Source organism: Octodon degus, unplaced genomic scaffold, assembly GCF_000260255.1.
Source record: "Octodon degus isolate 3935 unplaced genomic scaffold, OctDeg1.0 scaffold00012, whole genome shotgun sequence".
NCBI classification, from domain to species: Eukaryota; Metazoa; Chordata; class Mammalia; order Rodentia; family Octodontidae; genus Octodon; species Octodon degus.
Window position 1 is genome coordinate 21,793,468 of NW_004524588.1, and position 24,617 is coordinate 21,818,084.

Sequence of the window (24,617 nt, forward strand, 5' to 3'; positions counted from 1 at the left end):
GTCCGGCACAGTGGGGCGCCCGCCCCTCTCGGGCGGCCGCGGGAGCCGGCGCTCGGCGCCACGACAGCCGGGACTGCCTCCTCCTGCACGCGGGCCCGGCGGACGACGGCTGCTGCCCCGGCCCGTGAGTGCGGGCGGGCGGGCGGGATGGAGGAGGGGGCGAGGGCCGCCTCGGGGCTGCCCGGGCCGGCTGGGGCTTGTCCGGCACAGTGGGGCGCCCGCCCCTCTCGGGCTGGCCAGATGGCCGGTTCCGCTCCGTCCCCCAGAGGCCGGGTCGGATCGATCTGGGCGCAGGCGGGCAGCAGCGCGAGTCCCCGAGCGAGCGCGTTCTGCAGGAGGGAGGGTGACGGGTCTCGAGAGGAGCACGAAGCTCGGGTGCAGGCTTGCGGGGCTGCGGGGAGCCCTCCCCCAGCTCCCGTCCCCCGCCTGCCCCGCGTGGCCCTGGGATGGAGACAGCGAAGTGCCACCAAGAGGCTTCCGCAGGTGGCGGGCGCGAAGCTTTCCCGAGGCGTCCGAGATGGGAGCCGCAGACCGAGGGCGCTCCGGGCGTGCCCAGGGCCTCCCAATAGTCGCCAGCCTTTATTTAGGGACTGGTTTTCCTAAGGAGTGGGAGCGAGTGCTGGGAAGGCGTGAAAGTCCTCACTGTCCCGCAGGCTGTGACCACCCTGCGGCTGGCAGAGATGTCTGCCTCCTGGCCCAGTTTCTGAGCTGGGCAGTCAGGTTTGTTGACCTGTCAGATCCCCCCAAGCTGTTTCCCCAGAAAGGCCCTTCTCGGGTCGTCGTCCTCCCCAGCTCCAAGTGTGTGTGTGGGTTCTGCCCTGCACCCAGCAGACCCCGGGATGAGGGCCCACGCCCTTTGGGGCCTGGATTAGTGCTGCCCAGAGCCAAAGCCTGAGGTAGCTCCCTTTTGCAGTAAGAATTGAGGCCCAGGAAACTGTAAATCTAAGTTTTTCCAAGATAAAAGAAAAACGTTGGAGCTGATTCCATTCATCTACGTTCGGGACAAATCAAACAGACTATTAAAGCATTAGTATAAATGTATCTTTCCTTCTTTTAAAAAAGTAAGATAGCAGCCACTTATCCTAGAATTCACCCATCTATGTTCTGCAGCGCAGTGTTGTTTAATGCATCTATTGCGATTTGGAAGCAGCACTAATATCTAATTCCAGGACATTTTCATCGTTCCCAAAAGAAGTCTTATACTTGATGTTAAGTTAGAAAGCATTTTGATGTCTTCTTAAGCTTTAAAAGCATAAATCACACGGAGAATTTGTTAAAATGCAATAGGTCATAGGTACATCTGAGGCTTTCCATTTCTAACAATCTCTCCCATCATGTGGAGATTTCTAGCCCACGGATCAGATTGAGCAGCAAGAAAAATAGTAACAGGAAGAACACAGTTAATCCTGGATATTCTGAATATAGCTGTTTTCAGATTTGCTTTGAATGTACAGGTTAGAATGAAAACATAGATGGGCTTTTTAAAATTGGCTTTGAACTGAGTTCTCTTAAGCCTGAAGATAGTATGTTTGGTAGCTTTATTTGCTAGCTAAATGAAATCAAAAGAAGCAATATTGTTGTTTTTTTAAAATAGGTTATCTCATAAACAAAAGTTTTCTATTTCATTCTGTATTCTCCACAATCACTTGTTTTTCTGTCTGAGGAAAATGATTTGCTTTTAATACTTGTGGTAATGCGCCAGTAGCGAGGCTAAATGAAGTGATAATTTCAAGCTTTCTTGCAAACTTCTCCCAATGTCTTCTTCAAATGTGTCTTACTGCCTAAAGGAAATCTGTAGTCTCTTGCATTATCTGTTGCTTGGGGAATACATATTTTCTTCCCTTTATTCAGGGATCTTGTGCTGCTCTTACTGGAGTGAACTCAGCAATAGAGGAGTGCACAGAAATTCTTTGACATGTTTCAATTCATAATGTTGCAGGTACTGTAATAAATATAAGGAAGCATTCTCCAGAAATAGGTCTTGGTCTTATCAGAACATATTATTTCCAAAACATCTATGGTTACTTTTTGTCTACTGTTTTCTCTGACAGCGTCTTTAGCTTTTTATAGTTGAACAATCAAGAAACTTTACAACTTTAAGCAATAAACAACAGCACTTTAGCACCTATAATGTATGAAAACAAAGCTAAACAAAACTATTCTTCTCGATAAAGAGTACAAATAAACTCTTCCCTATGTTTCTGACTTGTTATTGAAGCAATTTCCTGTATCTTCTTCAGAGTGGGAGGAGTATTATTTGTAACAGTGGCAGTCACCATGTACTTAGGCATGGTATAGCCATTTTCTCAAATCACGGAGATTTTCACTTATAAGATCTCATGTCTTTGTAAGTTGCCATTTCTGTGCTATAAATTTCCTAACTCTTGCTGAATAATTCTGTTTTGCAGTTTGCTTTTGTAAAAGAATTTTTACATAGAGATTTCATTACTGAAAAGTGTGCCAAACTGTTGTATTTGAGAGGAGTTAGATATTTTTAGGCCTTAATAGTATATTTTTTAATACGTTGAAGGCATGCTTAGAAGAAAAAGATTCAAGTTTTCTTCTTTTCCTAAAGTGTCAATTTCAATTAACATCTTTTCCTATAACCAATGTTTAATGAGCATCAATTAATGCCCTAACTATAATCAATGTTCAGAGGTGGTTAGCAAGAGAAATCCATGCCCTACCTAGGTCCGAGAAGCTAAGCCCAAGTTTGTTTATTTAAAATTTAAAAATGCTCCTCTAGTCCATTACTTTTAAACATGAGGAAGAAACACATACACCACACACAAATACACACACACACACACACACACACACACAGAGTAAGGTTTCTAAGGTCTCAAAATTTGACACATGGTCTAGCGCAGCCTTTTGCTAGGGAAGGACTGACTGACTGTACATAACTTGGCAGACAGTTATGTGGAAGCGCTGGTGACACAGCAGGCAAAGATGATCTCTAGGAACCTTATTACAAGACCTAGAAACATTGGATAAAATATTTTAAATGGTTTAAAAATTTCGCTTCTCAAAATAATCAAAAGGCTACTCAGGCCAGGAGCAGAGAACATCCAAGCCAGGGTGCAGATCTGAAGTGACACTGTGGCTACACTGGGAAGTGCTGGTCCTCAGGGACCAATGAGCGTGGAGTCCAGCAGCCACTCGAGACAAAGGAGGCCAAGGTTTCATTTCAAAGCGAGCGGAGAACTGGGCTGAGACATCCCTCGCATCCAACCAGATCCCTTACTTCACTAACCTGTGGGACGGGGAAGTGAGAACCTCCATCCTGCTGAGCAGACATCGTGCCTTGAGAATTTCATTGTGGGGGCTGCCGGTTGTGTGACGTTTGCTTCTGTTGTTTATTCTCCCTCAAGCTAAAACCTACCATGGGACCCTAGAAGAGTGGAATGCAAAACTCTAACCAATGATAGCCCCAACTATTTAAACTGCTTAAGATTCTCATGGATAAGCAAGCCCTACTAAAGATACGTTCACTCTAATTAATGAAGGAACACACCAAGAGAGTCAGCCAAAGACACACTGCATGATATAACATCAGTATTGGAACCTTTTTTTTTTTTATTGCTTTTTTTGTTTTTGTTTTTGTTTTTGTATTTAGAGCAGAGTCTACAGGGTGTTCAGGGTCTCACTGCATAGATCGGACTCGTAGTGATCCTTCTGTTTACAGCCTCCCAAGTGCTGGGATTACAGGCATGTGACACCACGCCCAGTCTCAATCGCTGTCTCAGCACATCCCCGGGGCAGGGCCAGCGCAGCCGCCCCAGGATCAAACTCCTGGCCCCTGCATCTGCCTTAGCAGGTGCTTTCATCCACTGAGCTATTTGGCCTGCTCTAGTATTGGATTCTTAGGAACATAAGGCAGCATAGTAACATGAAAAAGAATATAAAATAAGGATATATAAAATATTGACAATATAAAAAGAATGCATAAAAATTCTAAGAAAAAGAAAAAAAATAAAAAAGGTTAATACAGGACTGGTGAGATAGCTCAGTGGACGAAGCACGTGCTTAGGCAAGCACAGGGACTGGGGTTCGATCCACAATAGTGGATGTTGCATCACCCCCGCCCTCGGGTGCACTGAGCTAGCACCAAGACTGGGCATGGTGGACTGTGCCTGTAATCCCAGCGCTGGGGAGGCTGAAAATAGAGGATCACTATGAGTCCAAGCTGCAGAGTGAGACACTGTACCAAATATATTAAAAAAAAAAAAGAAACATCTATAAAATAAAAAATAACTCTCAAAATGAAGCACAGGGAAAGGGTTAAAATGCAGATTAGACATAGCATAACTGATGATAATGTCCAATATACAGATATATAAAGGAATGGAAAATATTAACATTAATAAGAGTCATAGAGCTAGAAAGTAGGAATTCCAGAAGGGGAAAATAAAGAGCTTGGGGAAGAGGTAACATTGAAGTCAAAAATGGGTCATGATTTTCTAGAAATGATGGATTCTCATGATGTGGTACATAAAAAGAAATCACTTAAACACATTTATTTTATTTTTATTTTTTTTGCATTACTGGAGATTGAACTCAGGACTCTGTGATTGCCAGGCAAGTGCTATTCTACTGAGCTATCTCCCTGGGGCTTAAACACATTTAAATTGCAGAAAGAAAAGACATGTTTAAAATGAACTAAAATCTGGAAATTTAAAGGGATGAGTTTTAAAATTTGAAATATTTACAATGGAAACACTCATAATTTATTTAGATATAAGTGTTGTATAATGTATAGCTCATAAGAACTGTCTCTTATTTTACATAAAATACGTTTTTATTCTCTCTTTATTAATGTAGTGTTTTATACAGAGTCAGTGTTGTGTTGCTAATAGGATTAATTTAAAACTTAGTCATGAACAAAAACTTTTCCAGAGCAACATTATTATATCTCAATATTAGGAGAAACCTCCAAAAGTTTTAATTTCATATCCTATTTCACATTATGAAAACAAAAATTGCTTTTGTAATGGGTCATGATGGGTCCTTGAAAATTTTTTATGAATTTCAGGGAGGTTTTGTTTCATATGGTCTGAAGCCCATATATTAAGCTTAGCCTCAGATCTTGAACTCTGGATGTAAGAGAGACACAGGAGCCCAGTGCAAGAAGCCACAAGTCAGGTAGCGAGGTCTTCCAAACACAGCCTTCTTTTCTCGGCAGAATGAATTCAGGCTTGAGCACCTGAGGATTGCATAGGGGAACGAACAATTCAGAGCGCGGGCCCGAAGTGTTTCTTCTGGCATTTGTTGCTGATAGAGTGCATTGCTGTCCTACGGAAGTTTAAGACTGAGGTTAGAGTACAGGCCGAGGGCTATGAGAAATTATTAAAGTAGTGTATACTTTTGAAAGAAAATACAGTTTTTCAAACACATTCTACGTTTTGCACATACCTGTTGAATATCTCTTCCCCTTACTAGATGGTAATCCTCCAGAGGTGGCCCTTTGGGCCTTACCATGAAGACTACCTCAGAAAGAGTGGCTCCCTTACTTACTCTTCACAGAACTACTTCTCCTGGACATAACTCTGACAAAGCATAAATGGTGCTGGCTTATTTCACAAAATACATCTGGATCGTCTCAGTAAAAGAATGAAAGTCTGCAGAGAAAGCAATGTTTTTGTATCTCAGCTGCCTGCGACTAGGATCTGTTTTCTTCTGGAGAATCTTTCCCTCGTTATTGCTGCCACCCACGTGCTGCTCCGTGTGTCCCGAGGCTCATTATAGCTTCCCATGTATACCTACTGCCGTGAGGCTGTATCTTCAGTAGGACATGTTACATTCTCAAGGAGAGCCAACGAGAGCAGACAGGTGTCTCGTTCAGAGAGTCCTGGAGTTCTCCTAAGGGCTAACCTTGTCTAGCCCGTAATTCACTCAGTAGACAGGGTGCATTTGGGCCTTTCCTCCTCAGACTACCTCCAATCAATTTAATCACTGGTCATGTTAGGACACAGAGGTGAGGGTGTCTGCTCCTTTCGTCTCTAGCATAAGATCCGCCTTTCGCGTGATTTCCCCATTTTGGTTTTCCTTTGCTGGGTGATGGGTAGTAGATACATACACTCACCTAGGTAAAGACGCCACCCGCCACTATCAACAAAGGTATGGCTTCGCTCTTTTACCCAAAAGACCAGTTATATTGGAGTACAACAGTGCTCCAGCAGTATAGGGGATTTCCAAATAAAAGCCAAGTGTTGGTTTCCTTACAGGATACAGCTGTCAATGAAAAATAAAACCAATCGAAGGGAGCCTTTGTGACATTATGATTTTTTTTTTATACATAGAGTATGTAGTAGCTAAGAATTCGGCAGGAATCCTAATATTACATCTGATTACATCATTTGAACCAGTATCTGCAACCCTAAAGCCAAGACTTAGACTTTTGTTAAAACAGCCAAATGGAACAACCATCTGTGAAAATTATAATTTATGAAATAAAGACTTCATGGAAAAATTAAGATACAGATTGGACAAAGAATGATTGAAGACAATAAACCAAGATTCAGAGGCATAAACAAATGGAAAATATAAACATTATTTACAAAGGTTGTGGTTTGGTTCCTGCTTCTCAGGAAAAAGCAGAGTGAAAATCATTTTATCTATGATTTCTGTTCCTCATTTAGAAGTCAGAATCCCCCATAACCATGTGCATTAATGGTAGGTCTCATCACTGACCGGTTTTGGAGTTTTGTGTTCTGCATAATTAAAACCACCTATTATGCATCCAGTCCTCCCTTGAACTGAAGTAATTAATACCTGCTGCTCCCAAGTGATTACCATGAAGCCTTTTGCTTGGGTGCCAGTTTTGTAAGTTGCTGAGCAACTGGCAGATGTGTTCAAATGCCCACATTTATTCTTTAACAGAATGTTTGTTTACTTCTAAGAAGACATTGCATATTTTTTCTAGGCAGTTATGCTCTTTGACTTATAAGAAGTAACTTTGTGTGGCAATTCATCTTTTGGTGAGCAGAAGTCATAAAAGGAAAACATTTTTCTTAACTCCATTCTTTTTCTCTCTCTTTCATAAAAAATGCTAAATATAATTGGACCCAGTTGGGTAAAATTGCCATTCATGATTGCTCTTTGTTTAGGCATCTTCTGCTGGGCTTTCAATATATGGAGAAGTGCTCATCTATAAGTAAAAAATCAATTATACTTTTGACTTCAAAATTTGTTATGCGGTTCATAATTGGCTGATGCAGATCTCATGATATGCCATATGATTGGCTGATGCAGATTTCTTATAGAAGATCTTTTTAGGGGAGCACATCAGAATGCATGCTGCGACACCCACACAGCAGATATGACCGTGGTGTCACTGTTCTCTACCAATTCAGCTAACTCAGCTACAAGAAAAAGAAGAAATGATGTTAACTAGAATTATAGAGACTTCAATGTAAGTTGTTGCTTCTGCAGAAGGCTAATCCAAACTATTTACATATCTGCAATAACTAACATCATTTGAATACCTATTCTGTTAGCAGATGCTTTCTAGTTGTCATACAAACCTGGCTTGCTCCTGGGAGCAGCCACTTGACAGTGTTTACTATGCATTTTATAAAGAATGCTGAAATATATAGATGTTAACAAATGTGCAGCTCTTTAGGCAGCTGCAAAGTTGGGTTCAAGTAGGAAAACCCCAATGCAGTTGAGTGCAGCTGGCACACAGGCACGGAGGGCTGGCAGGTCACACCAAGTCCCCTACCCTTTTCATCCCATAAATGATGCTGTTACGAGGCACAGCTGGATACAGGTGAGCCGTGCACTTGGAAAGCATGTCCGTTATCCCTGCCTTCTCCTCTCTTGCCAGATTTTTGGGTTGCCACAGGTTGGCTCTGGTGTACTGAACCAAGATTCCTTGCAATGTGCAATGTGCTGATTGTACCTACATTAATCTCTGACTGAGGGAGAAGACACAAGAAAAAGTTACGCACAGCAATATCTAGCATGTTTAACCAGCCATTTCTTCTTTCTATTGAAATTTGAACCACTGTTGGGGGTCAAGCCTTAGATGTTCAATTAGTTTGTTAATCTATTTATTCATTTACCTCTGTTGGTCTATGCTAGACCTCTTTATTTTGTTTTATTTTTTCTTTCAATTTTTATATTTTATTAGGCCATGTTTTGCTACATTTATAACTAGGCCCTTTCCTATGTGCTTTAGAAGTATTAGCTCATTTAGTCTTTATCTGTGATACACGCTTTTTAAATCTTCCTTTTACTGATGAATACAGTCACGTGAAAAGGAGGCTAAGGAACTTGCCCAATGTTACACAGGTATTAGTTGGCAAGAATGGAAAGCGGGAAGGAAGGAGAAAAGGGTGCTGCGTCTTCACTTATCCCAATAAACACTGAAATGAGATTTTGAAAAATTGCCAGTCTGTGTCATCAGAGAAAAACTGTGAGTGCACCAAAATGAGTTGTCTATAGATTACGTGCTGTTTTTACCAAGATCCACAAGCTGCCTTTGAGTTCTTAAAGACAACAAAGGAGCAAAGCTTTCTTTTCTCTTCAGTTCTCCCTAGTAGGCTGGCGGGATTGCTCCTGGGCCTAATGCAGGTTGCGTTAGTGAAACGCAGCTCAGCTGATAGCATGAACCTGGAGAGAGTGCCGGAGGATTTGCACAGTTTTAGAAGCCTTCCGAATGGCGTCTCCTGAAGGTGTGCAGTGCACGACACCAGCTGTGCTCCGCACGGCCGTGTTAAGATAAATTGCCCATTCGCAGCACGTTCCATGTGTCAGTAACAGCACCACTGGTCTTCAGCATACAGAACATTCTAGCCCAGCACATGTTGGGCCAGCACAGAACCGCCACACAAAACTGGGGAGCTAAAACATTTTTTAAGGGAGTTCAATGGTTAGAGATTAAACCCATTTTTGTTATCACCGTGTAAGCTCTCTTGAAACAATTTTGTGGTGAGTACATTGAAGTGCGGCAAGGATGACCGTGAAAGGCTGACCCCTGAGTCCACCAGCGGGATGGGTTCTGCAGGCGCCTTTCCTTGGAGAGGCCCTGGGGCTGACGGCATTGCAGCCTGAAGGAGCCATTAATTTATGATGACAAACATTTGCTTAAGTTCCTTTAATGTGCTAGGCGCTATATTTCATCAAGTATAAGCTTCTATGAATTATAACTGCCCTGATGTGGTATATGCCTTTAAAACACAAGCAAAAGGGCCGGGGAGATGGCTCAGTGGAATAAGCGCTTCCCTGGCAAGCACAAGGGCCTGAGTTCAATCCCTGGTTCCACAAAAAAAAAAAAAAAAAAAAAAGAAAAAAAGAAAATGTGCTATCAATTAAATTATATCTTAGATTTCACTTTTGCCTATTGAAATAGCTCTCTATACTTAACCATCTATAGATTTAGGTTAAATATGATTCACAACCATACACAAAACAAAATGCATTTGTCACAGTGTCACTAAAGCACCCTGAGATACTGGAATGGACTCTCCTGAGTAACTTTTTAATTCAGAATATTCGCTGTGCGTATTTACCCACCCAGTGTTGTTTTCTGTGGCAAACAGAACATTGGCAAAGAAACATTCTTTGAAGAATTTGAATAATCCATGATGAACCAAATTTTGTAAGTGCTAGGCAATTAAACGACTCTACAATTGTTTAGAGGTACCTGCTTGGACCAACAGTTCCAGAATGCTGCTAACCGAATCGGCCTGGCTAACGTTCCTTGGGTGTTTCCGCTGCCCCTCCCACACGCTTGCTCTTCTGTAAAAGGGATGCTCCACTCCTTTCTCAAGGTTTGCTTGCAAGCCTCTATGATTCATCCTGAACCTTTGGGTGCTTGCTATGGCTCTTAATGTTTGTGAAAGCAGCGATGATGAAAACTGTTTCACGGCAATGACTGAGTGCTGACGGACAGCAATTGCAATGAAGCTTAATATATAAGACATGCTGTCTTCCAGCGAAGTTAAAATAGGAGAAGCAAGTATCTTAGAATTAATGAAATATGATCTTCAGGGTGCAAGGGTTAAGGTCAGCGACAGAGGAAATATAGAAAACTGTGAGGCCAACACGATCCTTATGGTCTATCCGGGATTTAAAAGCCAAAAAATAAAAAATAAAGATAAAAGTTTAAAAATATGAAATTAAAAAGAAATTCAAGATCAGATATCATCAGGGGAACTGGAAAATAGTCTGTTTTAAAATAGAAAATGCTCATCTAATACCTGCTATATACCTAGTGCTACTTGTGATATACAGGTATTTGCAGAGCGGAAGTGGTAGCTCTTTGTGCTATACTAATATCAGGAGAATGACGTCAGAGAATTCTGTTTTATGAGCCAACATGTGAAAAAAATTTCCTTTCTGATTTCTTAAATAATAGCATGAAACAATAACTGTATACTTAAAGACTGAAGTAACATGATGTTTATTTTATCTTAATATGAACCTTCTTCCTCATTTACATTTGCATGTACACTATGAATTATGAAATTTCAGAAAGTATGAAACAAGTTTTCAAAGCATGCTAGATTTTATGGAGCAAAATTTCTGAACGGGATGAAAAGTTTTGCTATGAACTAAATTTAAGTGAGCTGATTGGATATATGTATATGTTCTCTAATAATTACTGTTAAAGTTAATTAACATTTTCCAGCATTCATACTGTCCACTAGATCCCCCAAATTTGTGCATCTTATAATTTAAAGTCCCTACTTTTTGGTCTACATCTCTTCCATTCCCCCAACCTCCAGCCCCTGGTAATCAGTGTTCTACTGTGTACTGCAAATCCCACGTAGAAGTGAGAGCTTGTCTTACTTGTCTTTGTCTTTCCGTGTCTGGCTTATTCATCTTAGCATAATGACATCTCCAGATTCACCCCTTTGTCAAAAATGGCAAAATTTCCATGTTTTTATGGCTAAATAATATTCTCATTGGATACAAGTAATACATTTTCTTTATCTTCATCTGTTGATGGATGCTTAGTTTGTTTTCACATTTGACTATTGTGAGTGATGCTTCAGTGAACATAGGAAGGGATGATGCGTCTGTGATGTCATTTCTATGAAATTCTATTTCTATGAACTTTCTATGACACACATTCTGAATGTGATTGCTCCACCACATTTTTTTAAACATACTTTCTTTTACTTTACATTAAATTTGATATAGTTCAGCTATCATGTTACATGGAGATTTTCTAAAAAGCTTTTAAGTGATTACTACATGAAAGTTCTAAAACAAAAGAAAACCTACATAAAGTTTAAAAATTGAAATTAATTTTTTTGACTTATTATGATTAACAATTACAAAACATAAACAATAATAGTGACTAATATTTAGCATTTCTTAGAGCCAGGTAGAGTTCTAATCGCTGTATTGGCCTGTATTAACTCATTTAATGCTTATATTATTTGAATGAAGAATTTGTTACTTCACACTTTACAGATGAGGAATCTGCATTTACAAAAATTAGGTAACTTGCTCAAGATTCCAAGTTCTGGGTTGATGTTGATCCTTTGACATTTTGGCTCCAACATGTAGATGTTTTTTAAAAAACTAAAATGATATATTTTAATAGTAGCTTATCTTATTGTTTCATGATTAATAGAAATATATCTTTAAAAAGATTAGAGGCAACTTAGTTTCAACTTTGAGACCCTTACCAAGTGTGTGAGAACCTTTTGCACACTGGGCCAACCCTAAGAATGAGTAAGGATTCTAAGTTTAGTTTTGTGAATGGACACAAGGGACATTGTGAGGTGGAGGGGTGAGGATGGAGAACTAGTGTGACAACTTGACTGAGAGAATGAGAAACCCAAAGGGAAGTTTTGGAAAAAAATTTCAAGGATATGGAGAATTTGAAATAAGTTATAATAAAACTGTGTTTGGCCTTGTCCCTCCTGTATGAGTGCCACATGTTTTTTTGGGGGGGCACTTGAGGTTAAAGGTTGTTTTTCTTGGGTACTTGAAGTGAAAGGCTGCTTGGCTTCTCAAGAGTTTCTCAAAAATTTGCCCCCAAATTCCCTTGTAACAAACTATTGGATTCTATCCAGGTCTACTGAATAAGACTTCAAGGACCTCATACACATTTGCTTCAGAGCTAAGCTCAGCTTAGTATTTTAGCAGCTTCCTGAGTGTGTTCTTATTTTTATTCTATCCCAGAGGGTCTCTGTTGTTGAAATTATTGTCAGTTTCCAATATAACACTATGCCATACAGCTTCCTGTAGGGGTGGGACTGCTCTGTGTGTATTCCGACTGTTCTGACAGCCATATTTGGTGATTGAGATGTGGCTAGTGTAGCTGAGAAACTGAATGTTTTATTTTATTAATTTTAGTTACTTTAATTTGGTATGCATGGCTAGAAGTTATCATATGGAACAGTATTGGTCCCAGATGAATTTGAGTAATTCATCTTTTTACATGAAGATATTAGCAAAATATACAGCAATGAAAATTATAAAGTCTCGAGTACTGTTTTTCTTGTAAAAATAAATTTACAAGGAAATATGTAAAAATATGTATAATTACCCTAGAGAAAAAAAATTAGGGGTTTACCCTAGAAATTTTCTGGGACTTAGGATGAGGTCATATGCTTCTTAAATTTAGGGAGTGCCCCAAATTCACATACTAAATACATGATGGCACATTCAGATTCTTCAGCTCCCATTGAATTGAGGTGATTTTCCCCAATTTCTTATTCTATTCTTTGCATATTTATTTTTTCAACTTAAGTCTTTATTTGTAAATGCCTTCACTTTTTCCTCTTTCCTGCTATGTCCATTTTCAGGTGGGCAAGAGCAGGAAGATAAGTTTGAAGGGAGGGCCAACACAGAGCAGCGTAGATTTTCATTCCTCATCATATCTGTCTGCTGCAAGTTCACTTCCTGTACCCAGGTAACCAACTCCCTTGTTTCATAACAGTGTGTCTTAGGGGTTTCTGAGGTGCACCCCAGGCTATTTTGTTAATAGAAGTTAAAGAACAAAAGTCTTAAATTTACTTTAAAGACACTTTGTATATGTTGTTTAATTTCTGCTTATACACAAATACAAATTAATATGCATGTGTAAGACATGCATATTTACATAAAGTGCTGTGCAGTTCTTCCATGCATGCATATGTGTATGTTTTGAAAAAGGTTACCGTGGCACTTAATTCTTTCTTTCCCATTCGATATTATAATACATTTTAGGAAATTTAAGTTTATTTATAGAGTGCTCTGGACACGCCTGCTGATTCTTTTCTGAGTGAGAGAGGGGCGTGGGATTGTGTGTTAACAAGGCTGTGCTGCCGGGTTTAGGCAAAGGGAAGCCTGTGCCTCTAGACATCTGCTGGATTACATGTAGGGCAGAAGAATAAAAACAATGAAAACCACTGTTCTTGAAATATTAAGGAATCTGTTTGAAAAATTTAGAATGAAAGTGTGTGTGTGTGTGTGTGTGTGTGTGTGTGTGTGTGGCCTTAATGTGGAAAGAACTGGCACACTGGGAGTGGCGGTGCGTGCCTGAAGTCCTGGCTGCCTGGGAGACTGAGACAGCAGGGTCACAGATGCACAGGTGTCTTGGGCAACTTGGCGAGACCCTGTCTCAAAAAGAAGTTATTTTAAAGGCTGGCAGTTAGGCTCAGTGATAGAGCACTTGTCTAGCTTGTGGGAGGTCCTGGGTTCAATCCCCAGTACAGAAAAAAAGAGCGAGTGTAGAGCGCATGCACATATGCTTTGTAAATGCTCATTCTAACCTGAGTAGAATGCATGTAGATATTACCAGTAATTTGTGTCCTTTGCATGTAGCCTACAGTACATCAGAACAACAAAGGCAAGAGAAAAACAGTATTCGAGACTTTGCAATTTTCATTGCTGTATATTTTGCTAATATCTTCCTGTGAAAACATGAATTACTCAAATAGAATATTATTATTAGTGAATGAGGAAATGTTCCAAAACTTTCATGTCTACTTGTAGCATTTATATGTTATTGGCAGCAAGGTATAATGATTGACACCCAGAATAGTATTCTTGATTTATCAAAAGAAACTTGAGCATTGTGAGCACAATTTAAGAAAGAAGAGATATGTGCGATCGTGCAACACATCTAGAAAGATTTAAAATCTAGCAAATCAACACTCTAAGATATAATAGTAAACTACAATGCCCCCATACGAGGATCAACTTACTGGTGACAATGACGTACACTTCAAGGCCGTATTGTAGGACAGTTCAGTGCTCGTACCTACCCTCTGACCTCTGCCTTCTCCTCAAGTGTCAGCTCACCCTGTCTCCTGGCACTTCATGTTCTGCCACGTGGCAACAGTACTCCTGCCTGCGGTGCGTGGCCTTGCAGCACCCTCTTCCCTGGATTGCCTGGGTCTCGGTTTGCATCAAGAGCACATCTCACACAAAAGCTACATTTCTTGTTGTGTAGGTCTTGCTTTATCTTGGTCTTAACCATCCAGCAGAAAAGTATAAAAATGAGGTTTAAAAAGTAAAGCCATATTAATATGCTGAGCTGTAAAAGGCTCAAATCAACAACTACTGACATTGCCAGTGCTACGGATAACCCACTACTATTATGGACTAATGGACTATATTGGAGTATTTTGCTAAATTTATGCACCTACAATATTTAAATGGCAAGGGAATACCCATCTCTGACAAAACTAAACAAAAAAACGGGATACAAATAAAGAACTATTTTGTATCTGTATATACAAAATAGCTAGGATAGACATACAGTTACTTTCTCAATTCAGTGAGAAGAAAGATTTGCACTAATAATATTTAGACAGGATATCGTGTCTGCATCTTGTACTATGAATACCTACTATGAAGAAAACAATATGCAATATATTAAGTAAAGTAGCTGTCCTAATAACCTGTTTTGAAACTGTCTCATTGCTATTTGTTTCTCAATAAAATTAATAATAATAAAAAACAGCACATCTCAGAGCCTTTCCTTGAACTGTCTCCTGCACTCTGAGCTGTGTATGCTCTGCACTCTCTTGGTGTTTGGGAAGATTTACCCCATCCTTCTTACCTCGCTGTGCTACAGTGATCCATTTCTGTGTCTTCTCTGGGGGTTTCAGATATCGGAGGGCAAGAGTCAGGGAACTAGACTCGTTAGCTGTGAAACATGGTGTCACATGTGATATCTAAAAATGCCTGGTCCATGGCAGGATGGTTGATTGGTCTTGCCAAGTCAAATACCGAGGCAAGTAATAAAACCAAGTAAAGCAGTCTGGTATATGTGTAGGATGGCTTACAACATTATGACCTTTGGATGATATTCTTAATGAGAAAGACAGCTTCCATTTAACTCTGACCAGTCCTTTTGAGGATGCACCAGAAAGTTCCTAAACCCTCCAACTTTTTGAGGAGAATAAAAAATAAAATTGTACATGGGAAATATTCTGATATTTCAAACACTAAATGGTCTAAAAGGATAGTATAGATCAGATATAACTTCCAGATTGACAATTTCTAAAGATTTAGAATGAATAACAGGTCAGTTGCCATGAAATTTTAGTTAAACATTGAGCCAATTTTGCTTGCTCAAATGCTGGCATAATCACTCCACTGACCCAGAAGAAAGCAAAAGTAAGTTCATGTCTTAGTAGCATGGAGGTTTTATTTCTATGCCTGAAGTTGGGCGGACAGTTTTCCCAAGACACTCAGCTGTTGCTTTAAAAAGGGACTCTAAAAGGACAGGTTGAACTCACAGCGGTGCTGTCAAGATTCATGGGGATAAAACTTAAAGCACGACTGCGATAAACCCTTTCAAATTATCAAAAAATTCTCCCCATTCCCTTTGAAAAAGTTATAGGAGTATCCATGTTGATTAGAATTATTAAGGCTTAAAATGCTTACTTTATTTAAATCCGCAGTGATAATTTTATGGAAAGCCTTTCTGTGGAGAATATCTGGGATGATATCTCTGAAAGGTTTCTAAATAAGAATTTACTTATATAAAAGTCTTCACATTTAACTCCCTGCCTACAGAAAAACCGTGGCCAGTTCTCGTAGGAATTTGCTGCAGCCCAGTGTCAGCACAAGTTCAGAATTTGTCGGCGTTTGTTTTGCATTAAAAGTTCATCATAATCCATTATGTTCCCATGCTCATCTGGAAATAAAAGCCCCTTCCACCACTGCTTCCTACAGAAAGATGCAATATGTTTATCCACGACCTCAAGTGTCTTGGGGTCACACCACATCCTCAGAGCTATTCATTCCAGGACAAGGGCCACGCTGGTGACTCACACTGATGACTATGCACAGAAGATTTTGCTTCAGCCGCTTACGAGGCTCAGGCCACGAGCAAATGCACTGAGCACACAGGACCTCCCGGGACAGGAGAAGGAAGCAAGTGGAGCCAAGAGGAAGCCTATACAAAATAAAAATGCAGTAGAAGCACGATCCACTTCAGTATGGCAAAAGGGTAGGATGCCGTGTGACAAAGGTGAAGAAAAAGCTACTTTGTAGTGGAAAAAATAACACAGAGGGTCCATATGTTCTGTGACCAGCTGACCCCAGACCTAAAACATCCTGCCTTTGAAGAACAGGTGCAAAAGCTGATTTACCAAAAAGACAGCTGTAAAATCACCTGAAAGTATGCATTTCACAAGACAAAATGCTTCGAAGTGTGTGAGTTCCCCACGTGTGGCAGTGTCCTCGACGGCTAGCAGAGTACGGGCTCAGGGGCTGTTGGGCAGTGACGCCCTAGCAGTGAAACTTAGCCGAGCAATGAGGAAACTGCAAAAGAAACCCCAGTAGCCTGAGCCTGAGCAGTGGCACCATTGCGCCGTGCTTCAAAACTCCAGCTCACAAGGAACCAAGCAAGCTTGGGGAGACGGAGGGTAGGAAGCGGAGGGAACATGTATCCAGCCCAAGCAGGAGGACAGCAAACGCAGCGGCGACGTGGGCCTGGTAGACGAGAAGCTCTTGCAGAAGAGGAGCTGCCCCGTCTCTGCCTGGAGAGGGCCTCTGCTTTGCTTTAAGTCTGACTTTCAGGTCAGACTTATGTGCAAGGCTGCTTTCCATTTTTGTTCTTCTATTGTTCCCTCATTCTCTGAGTGAAGCAGGGAAAAGGGTACAGTGAGGCTGCTGCTCCCCTCTCGCGTCATTGCCCCGGTCTGCGAAGCAGCCGCCTGGCGCTGATTGGGGCACGAAGGGTCCTGCAGTGACTCTCGTTGTGACAGGAGTGCCACCACCTTCCCAGCTCATACATATTTTATACACAGGCTCATGCAGCCATGAAAAGCAGTAAGGACTGCAGGATAGCCAGGCCGTGGCTCACTCTCTTAGCACTTTCTCATTGTCGCGGGACTGAAGAAATCCTAGCCTTCCGGTTACGACAGCAACGCACGGGAGCGGCACAGGAACATGTGCAAAGATAAAGGTTAAAACCAGTTTGGTTTCGTTTCTCTGCAACTCGCTTCCTAATGAAAAGCAGGGTTAAAAGGAAAACTTCCCGTTTTCAGTGCTTTCTGTTGTGGCGACGCAGCGTGCAGCGCGCTCTCTCATCGCCATTCCTGCGTGTCCCAGCCTGGCTGCCTGGAGTGCCCACTGCGCCTTCCTCTTTATTTATAGAGCTGCACCACGTCTGATTATATGTAGTTTAAAAGTCACCTCTGGGAGTTCAGCTCAGACTCAGGCAGAGGTCTGGGCGTCTATTTCTGTATTTCCATGTGTATTACACACACACGCACACACATACGCACACACACACACGCGCGCGCACACACACGCACACACACGCACACACGCGCACACACACACTGCAGTTTCTGTACTAAATTATGACATGGGATACCATCTAGTCCACAGTAGGTACATAATAGTGTTTTTTAAAAAACTGTCTTGTTTTGGTACCCAGTTACTGGCTGAGTATCTACAATCTGACAAATCTTGGGCACATTCTTGTGGAGTGGAAGATGCACAGGTGCATTTACTTTTCTAAAATGAACTACAGAACCAGAAAAAGATGTATGGGGTTTTCATAAGCATGTGGTAGAACACTGTATGGTTCTGAGGGGTGTACAGTATGTGTACTACATGCTTAGACCTCAGGGGTGAGCTGGTGGGGTAGAGAAGCAAGCTGGGACCTACTCGGAAGAGCATGTGGATTCTCGTGCATTTATAAGTGGTCTACAGTACACTGTTCACAGGCATGAGACAACTAGGACTTGGTTTAGGCTAACATTAGCCCCCAGGAAAGTTGGACCGGATGAGTGGGCGAGGCAACAGGGGTGAATGGGGAGTGGGAAGTTTGGACTCACCCCATGGTGTCATTTGCTAAAATTTACTTAGTTTGAAAGAGGATTCCAGTGTTGATAAAGGTTTGGGGAGAGAGTTACAAAGCCAAGTCTGGAAGAAATGGGCGCAATTTAAAAACATAAAAAGGCTGGCATTAGGCAGGCAGAGAGGGGGCTGCTCACAGGAGGGTTGACCAAGGGGCGTTTGGTTTCTGTAGGAGGCCTGCTCCAGCCGGGAGTGAGCTCGCTGGATAGTCACATGCTCAGGAGCTGCCCAGCTGCCTGGCCTGCAGCCTGACAGGCGAAGGAGGACGCCACGCGGCCTCCTTGACTGAGTGTCATTCCACATTAGAATCCCACTTCCTTCCCAAGTTTCTGCAAACCTGAAGCTCCTCTTTTCTCCTGAGTAGAAAATAACATATTTCTTTTCCATTACATAGGAAAATGATGATTTTTCAGGGTTCTGGCATTTCATTTTATTTCTGCCTGTTGACACGACAACACCACTCTGGTCTGACAGTATTTGTCACAGTCATTTCTATTCATGCTGTGCCATTTAGACATTTCTACCCAGAACCCAGCTTTAGATCACATCCTTCTCCATGGATAAGGTGCATACTTTGTACAAAAAGCAAAGAGTAGCATAGGAATTCTAGAGAAAAATGCAAAGTTTGAGGCACTCATTGTTTAACTGGAAAGAAAGTTTTAAATAAGATAATCTGATAGCTAAGATGGTCTTTCTTTTTAGAATACTTTTTCTCTCTCTCAACAAAACTATAGTTCAAGTGATCAAATGTAGTATATTTTTGGCTTTTCTTGGTGACAGTTTGTAAAAATATTTTGTCATTGAGTGTGACCCCCAAATTGAACCCAAAAATACAGTTCATTCTTTAATGTTTTAATGTTTTGCTTAGTAAGTGCCAGTTTATGATATTCATTTAGTCCTTTAAATTCATTTAGCAATTCCAGTGACTGTATTTACTGATTAAATGACTCAATTCTTATTTCCAGAAGTTTGAAATTGGGCTATTTATTTATAGAAGTAGGTTGAATCGAGAATATGCTCTTATATGGAGAAAGTCTGTTCTGATTACGAACATTCAGGAGCATTTCCCCAACGCAGTCCAAACGTAGATGCAGCTGCTCTTCCTAAATATTTGTATTTGTGGTTTTAACTGCTGTCAATGGAAATGATTATTTTAACTTTTGTTAAAGCAGCACTAAAATTACGTGTTTCTTTGTTAAATCCTTGATGTAATTTTTAAATTTTTAAAATATAATAAAATATGGGAATAATTTAAAATTTCACAGTGATATTAAGTAAAGTCAGTGAACTAATCAAATATGTTTTTTAGCTAAAAGTGAACTATGCCATTAAGGACCATTTCAAGATATACCCTTGTTATACACACACTTCTCCAGATGTAGTGAGGTCATGCCTTTTGTACTGCACGTTTAATATACTCTATTAATCTCTATTTGGGTTTTATGATGTGTCACCTGTTTTTAAAACATCTAACATGTTCTGCGGATGTGTAAGTTTGTCTGGCTGTAAGGTATAAAGCGAAGAAAGAGTGTGAACAATTACTGGTCCATATAGTTAAGTAGTTATCTTCACATCGGACCTGCAGTATTTGGAACGAACAAGTCGTGGTTCCCTCTGTCCCACTGTAAAGTCTGCGTTTGTGAGGTGACCTTTAGCTGAAGAGCTCCCTCGTCTCTAACCCCACACCATGACAAATTGTCCCAGGGAGCCATTGCTGCGCTCACAGTGGCACACTGAGAAGCAGTCAGAGCCCTGGCCCTGCTGGGTGTAGGCAGTGGGGCGGAGGCTGGAGCTGACTGTCACCGTCACGGGCAGCGGCCCCGGGAAGCCGCGCCCACTGAGGCTGGCCTCGCCGATGGCCTTCCCCGGCCTCCCTGGCCGGGCTTGGACTTCTCCAGGGGAGCTCAGGGCGTTGATTTCTAGCCCTCCTCTCTGCGTCTGTCTCCTGTGCCTGTCTGTCACCCAGGCTTTAAGGCAGGATAATAGTTCCATCCTTGTGACTCAGCCCGACATGGTCACCCATTCCCCAGGTGGCACCCGGTTAAATGATCTCTGCCACATGGCAGGGGTGACATGGGATTTCTTCTCAAACTCTAAGTGGCCGTGAAGAAGTCACTCTCAGGATAAAACCTCATGCTGAGTTATTAGTTTGCACCTGCTGTGGGCTTTTCTTGGGTCTACCACGTTGCCAGTTCATCCATTATTTCTTCCTTCTACAGCCAGCGAGCGCTTCTGGGCTCACTTCCTCTCCAGGTCCTATCTTTGATTAGGGTGCTTGCTTGGCAGTCACCTCTGCCTCTTTTATTCTACATTAAATCCACTAGAAACACTGTGTATACTGTTTTATCTACTGGGGCCAGTACAACTGAAGCAGAGAATTATGAAACTGATTTCCCCAAAGCTTAATGTGTTAATTTAGAACATAATAAATTACAACATAGATACAATTGATCCCCTGCTATTTTGCTTTTTCAATTTTAGTTTTAATTTCTATTTCATTAGTACATGTCAGCAGGGCCACATTATCAGGACTCCATTCATCATGGGGACATTGTGTTACACACATAGAACACACTTTGAGCCCAGAGAGATAAGTGAAATGAACCAGAGACATGAGCTTCAGTATCACATGGTTGCTTTTATTTGGGAACCCAAAGTATAAATAAATTAAAGAGTAAAATATAAAAAAGTAGATAACAGAAAATGGGGAGATAGGGCTTTTGCATCTGAGAAGGGGACCAAGAGATGAGGTGGAGAGGGAAGGAGCGGGGAAGGTTGTGTAAAAAGACGCCCTCATAGTTTGATTCAGTGATGGTTTCCCTGAGGTGCTATGCAATCTCGGATCAGCAGATTGGTGTTTCCTGTTTGTCTCACATCCCCATAGCACAATGCATCGTCTTGACTTATAACATCAGTCTTTGCATCTACAACAAGACATTAAGGTCTCCTCCAAAGCAGCGTGCGTATAGGATTCTTTTAGGATTTTAGCATTTTCCACCTTTTACAGTTGCTGCACTCAACCTGATAACAAATATTGATAAGCTCTCTCCTTTGGACCTTGTCCTCCCAAGCATCCAAATTGCTTTCTGCAGAACTAGCAACTCTAATTTTGTGTTTAGAGCCCACTAGTAGGTAATATGTAGCTGATTTCTGTTGGAGCTGTTGCACCGGCAGTGCCGTATGCATTAGAGAAAGCGTTTGGAGGGTGGATGTGATCATTGATTTGCTTTACAAGTCAAGAGTATTGATGAGTCCAAGAATTAGTTAAGAGGCACTCAGTGAAGAAAATGTTTGATAATGTAATGACCGCTGGGTTGTGCTTTTAAGTCAAAGAATTCAGATACATTGAAGAAGATGGAGATTTGAATTTCTACTAAGAGTCTCTGACTATAGTTTTATACTCAGATGTCATATATTTGGGAAAGAAAAAGTGTCTTAACTTATTTTAAGTAGTTAATGTGCAAAATTAGTAAATACATTTTTATTATTATTCTGTATTGAGTTGCAACACACATACAGATGATTAAATAAAGTTTTTCTGTTCAGCATAAGTAATTTTTTTTTGTTTGTTTGTTTTTGGTGGGACCAGGGATTGAACTCAGGCCCTTGGACTTGCCAGGGAAGCGCTTATTCTACTGAACCATTTCCCCAGCCCTGGTTAGTAATATTTATAAAGTGAAATCCATGTAATCAATGTCAAGGGTAGGAGATGCAACCCTTCTGGATTTCCATGGGTCCATTTCCAACCTGAATTGTTATGATAGTTTCTTAGTTTTTCTTTATATTGCCATTAACATAAGTATCTTTAACAACATACTGTTTGAACTTACTGTAAGTAGATCATGACATCTACTTGCATTTCTTTCCTATTTTTCTTGCATAATAATTTTGACAATCATCAATTTGGTGTGTATCCTCATTATGTTCATTTTCATTTTCATTTAGTATCCCATTGTATGAAGATACCATAATTTACCTATGTGTTCCATTGTTGATAGATACTTACATTATTTTGAGTTGACTATTACCGTCAATGTTTCTATAAACATATTTTAAATTTTAATTTTTTTAGTACTAGGTAGTAAACCCAAGGCCTTTGCACTGAGTTACATCCCTCCTCCTTTTAATGCCTTTATTTTGATACGGGATCTTGCTAAATTTCTCAGGCTGGCCTCAGACTTGCAATCCTCCTGCTTGAGCTCGTAGAGTGCTGGGATTACAGGGTGTGCCACCACTCCTGACTGAAATGTTTGCATGTGTACCTACCTTGGTGCATGTTTTCTAGAGTGTGAAAATGGTGTATTGCTATGGCAAGCATCACTCAGTGATTATTTAAATTTAAATTAATTGAAATAAAATAAAATTAGAAATTTAGTTGTTCAGTTGTACTAGCTATATTTCAAATACTTAACAGGCACATGTGACTATTCATTGCAGTCCTAAGCACTACCTACCATGGAATATCATTCTGGAAAGTTCAAATAGATAGTCTTGTCCTAGGATACATGCCTTGGAGAGGACTCCAGGACGTGTGATAGACACTTTCAACTTTACCTAGTAATGCTAACTTTTTCAAAATGGTAGTTCAGTTTCCATTCAGCTGAGGGATAGCTGAGATTCTCCACTCCCAGCTCCTCACCAACTTTCACACCACTTGGTTCAAATACTGCACTAATTTGCTAGGACTGCTGTAATGAGATTTCCCAGACTGAGTGACATTGGAATAAAAATTTTGTGCCTCATAGTTCTGAAAGCAAGAAGTCTGAGACCAGGATGGTGCCTTCTCTTTGGGCTGAGGGAAGGAAGGGTCAGTTCCAAATTGCCCTTTGCTTGTGTCCCTCAGTCTTTACACTGCGTCCTCTCAGTACCTGTCACTGGGTCTCGTTCCCTTCCTCCCTCCAACCCTCCTTCTCACCCTTGGTCCCTCCTTTGCTGACCCTTCTCCTTCCCCAGCCACTCCTCTCCTGTTTGCCAAAGAATATATGTCCTAGTGAATTAAAGCCCACCTACAGGCCTCACTTTAATCCTATTACTTCTTCCATAAGAACCTTTTCCTGAGCTGAAGCCATGTTGTATGGTACTGGGGATTAGGAATTCAACCAAAAAAATTAGGGGGCTGGGGACATAGCTCAAACCCATAATAGATATATTTTTTTTCTACAGGTGTCACAGTAAAACTTTATTTTTTTATTTTATAAAGAGAACAAAAAGTAGTAAAAAATTAGGAACACTACAGAATTTCACTAAACTAAATGGTAGAAATGCAACAATGGTTATTATGTTGTATATTGTTGTCTTCAGATTAGTTGTTCAGGTTACCAGACAGTAGTGTAATATAAATATTCCTACAGCTTAGTTGTCTTACTATTTGCAAATTGGGTTTAAGAATAATTGTATTAAATTATAGTTTTATTTCTCTTGTTTACTAAAGAGATCAAAGACTTTTTCATATATTTATTGTCCACTTGGTAATCTTTTACTAAAAGAGACTGGTCAATTTTTTTTATCATTTTTTTCTGTTTGATCATTCCATATTGCTTTAGACATTCTTTTCATGCTCAAAAACACTAGCTTATTGTATGTGCTACAATTATGTAGCACATAATTTGTTCATACTTTGTAGTTTTGTTAAATATTTTTAAGTATAAGTAAGTTTATAAGTTTAATATATCTAATTTAATAAACATTTCCTTTATCATTACTACTTTTTGTATCTTGTTAGGAAATCCTTCCTTATTCTGTAACTATGCAATGTTTTTTCTGTAAAATCTTCAAAAGCCTTGTGGTTTTATTTTTATCACTGACATCATTTTTAAGCTGGGATTACTTTCTATTTAATTTAGGTAGAGCTGTAATTTTATTCTTCTTTGAATAAAGAAAACCAATTTTCTTAGCAACTCATTGAAAATTTTATTCTTTCTCTTAAAGCCTACAGTATCATTCCTGCTGTATATAAATTATCTCTGAGTCAGTTTAGATTACTTTACTGTGCTATGTTGGTCTGCTTTTCTATTCCTACATTCAGGTGGTATTTTCTTTATCACCAAAGCCCTATAATAAATCTTAATAGAGCAATTTTCCTGAGCTTTTCTTTTCTTTAAGAATTTCTCAGCTAGTATTCATCTTTTGCATTTACTAGTTTTTTTTTTACAGTTTTCTTTGACAGTCTGAACTTCTTTCTAGTTATTATTAAATTAATTTTATTGAGAAAGAAATAGCAATGAGACAGTTTCAACACAGGTTAGTAGAACAGTTACAATAATTAGTACATTGCATATTGTCTTCATAGTAGTTATTCATAGTACAAGATGCAAACATGATATCTTGTCTAAACACTATTAGTA

At 40.3% G+C, this 24,617-nt stretch overlaps 1 protein-coding gene across 1 annotated transcript in view; it reads left to right on the top strand.

Annotated features, from left to right (window-relative positions):
• The first annotated feature begins 57 nt into the window (after positions 1–57).
• Trpc6 (transient receptor potential cation channel subfamily C member 6) overlaps positions 58–24,617 on the top strand; it is a 119,219-nt gene continuing 94,659 nt past the window's right edge. The window contains exon 1 of the mRNA XM_004626156.2: positions 58–124. The gene's annotated coding sequence lies outside the window, so the exon portion shown is untranslated. The remainder of the gene's footprint in view (positions 125–24,617) is intronic.